Source organism: Curcuma longa, chromosome 13 (genome assembly GCF_044706935.1).
Source record: "Curcuma longa cultivar G26 ecotype Majalengka, Jawa Barat chromosome 13, ITB_CL_G26_1.1, whole genome shotgun sequence".
Taxonomy (NCBI): domain Eukaryota; kingdom Viridiplantae; phylum Streptophyta; class Magnoliopsida; order Zingiberales; family Zingiberaceae; genus Curcuma; species Curcuma longa.
Window position 1 is genome coordinate 322428 of NC_133873.1, and position 2479 is coordinate 324906.

At 37.8% G+C, this 2479-nt stretch overlaps 1 long non-coding RNA gene across 2 annotated transcripts; it reads left to right on the plus strand.

The window, feature by feature from the left end:
• The first annotated feature begins 576 nt into the window (after window positions 1-576).
• LOC141843836 (uncharacterized) lies at window positions 577-1603 on the plus strand. Of its 2 annotated transcripts, none has more exons than XR_012603085.1 (3): window positions 577-640; window positions 1318-1445; window positions 1562-1603. It is a non-coding gene; the product is annotated as an uncharacterized LOC141843836 (long non-coding RNA). The 2 variants fall into 2 exon arrangements; XR_012603086.1 differs by lacking the exon at window positions 577-640 and adding an exon at window positions 1147-1224.
• The last annotated feature ends 876 nt before the right edge of the window (window positions 1604-2479 follow it).

Below are 2479 nucleotides of genomic sequence, written 5' to 3' on the forward strand. Positions count from 1 at the left end.
ACTAACAATTGAAAGTGAGGCCGGACCGTTGGGACGGCTCTCCATCATAGGACCGTTGGGATGACTCTCCATCATGGACTGGGTATTCCACTTAAGTAGGGGTTAATTTAATTTCATAAAACCAACGTGAGTTTTATTTCTCTTCCCGATGACCCGTTCCCTCTTCCCCGTGTGCTCCGCGTGTCGCCTTCCCCACTCCTCGTCGCGAGCCAGCGGCCGCTTGCCGCACCACCGCCCAGATCAGCCGGATTGGACGAGGAAGCAACTGCTAACCTCTCGTACCTCGCCGTCGGAACCTCCTCCCGAGCTCTCTTCTCGCGGAACCCTACGCCGCTCGGACCCACGCACCGACTTAGCCGCCGCCGCCGCCCTCCCCGCTGCGAGCCGTCTCCTGCTTTCTTTGTAACACCTTACCTCTTAACAACCTCTTTTACGTCTTTCGCCTCCTTAATGACGAAATTGAAACCCTCGACACCGTTCTTTTCCTTTGGTGATATTTTCTTCCTCTTTTCTTTCGATTTTGGCCCTAATGTTGAAAATGTCAACTTGCACTTTCATTCCAGGTTTGGATTCTTGTTTCCACTTACTTATATGTGGATGATCGGCGAATGCGCTTCTCCTTTTCTTGAAATTTGACAAGGTATGATTCGTTATCTGATCCCATTCATTCTTTTTCGTCAGTCTAGTTTTCACTTTCTCTTCGCTTGAAGTCTAAAGGGTAGGATGCTTCCGACGATGCTGGTACCTAATGTTTTGATCTTTGAAGTTTTTTCTTTTTTCCTTTTTCTATCTAAGAATAAGGCTCTGGTTCTTGGAAATCCAACAAGGTATCGTTCATCTCACCCTACAAGTTGTTTATGATTCCATTCTTTTAAGGTTGGATTCTGGTATCAATTTGCGCTCCCTTCATGATTTGAGAATCCCTCGTTTGTGAATTCATATGCACTTTTCAAGTAGATGATATGCAAATAAGGCTCTGGTTCCTTGAAATATTAAATGATAATTCATTCACAGAGAGTTGAGGCACCAATTAGAGGATGTGCTTTTGATTTCTTTAAAACACATTATCAATAATAATAATAATAATATGGCCTTATTTTACTATTATTTTTATGGCTTAATGACAGGTATCAGATACTAGAACTGAGTAGAAGCAATACACATTTGAGGGCCATGAATCTCCTGTATACTTTGTGTGCCCTCATTATAATGAGTCTTTTTTAGGTTTATTTCTTTCTGTCACTTTATTTATTTTCTCAGTAAAGTTTTTTAAATTAGTTTAACTATCACACCAATTCACTTTTCCTCTTTATGCAGTCTATCTTCTCAACTGCTATTGCTGGAAAAATCAAAGCATGGTAGTATAATTGTTTGGTATCCAGAGTTGATTATGCTGCTCTTCGAAGATGGTGCACGATAATGTCTTACAGTTCAGATGGGACTAGGTGAGTTTCATTGACTCCACCTACCATTGTCACTAGCTAGTTGCTAGCCTGCATCATACACTAATTTTTAGGATAATAACAAAGGTAGTTTGCTACTTGCATGTGCTCGGATGAAGGTAATGGGCATGGGTAGAGGATCCTTGGGTATGTGAGTAGATATATAGAAAGATATTTTAAACAATGTTGGATATCATAATGCATTTATATTTCTCACCCAATGGGCTTTTATTTTTGTTGCAAGTCATTGTTCTTATTTTTTGTTATATCCTATAATTTCTTTAATAAGTTATGACTCTCAATAAAATATATCTAGTTGCAATGCATAAATTGTTTCTTTTTGCCCACACAAGGGTGGGCTTTTAAGTAGGTTACAATTAGTTTCACCTACATCAAGTCTTAAACATGATTAGGAACAAACATAATAATCATTTCTTTTTTCAAGTCTTGCATCACCTACATCAACTTTTTCTTGTCTTGGCATGGAGATTCACACCAATTTTTTAGGAAAGTTAATATGCTTCGTCTAATGAATCTTTATTCCACATATTATGTCTTTGGTGCATTCCACATATATCTATGGAAAGAAATAACTTATTCCTCTATGCACACTTGTTTTGGTTCTCTAGTGAGACACAAACACATCATCCAAATTGTATCTACGTAGGAAAAGCTGACATGAGGTTTCATGAAAAATTTTGATATTTAAAAAAAAAAAAGATAATAGTAAGAGATTCAACAAGATTAGATAGAAATAAGGCAAATTTTGCTAAAATAGTTGGAATTTGTTGAAATATGGTTTTTAAGAAACTTGATTGATCTAGTAACAATGTGTCAAAGGTAGGAGAGAGCCTACTATGTGCTTAAGGAATGACTGCTTATTTTGTATCTGTTGGCGATTAATCATATCTTTACTGTTCAGTGTTGTGGAGAGAAATTATTGCTGATCAACCCGTAAACATTTAAACATAGCAAATCCAATCTCAAACTTGGATGCAAATACTTATATATTTTGTTCTAGTTGCATCTGCATTGTT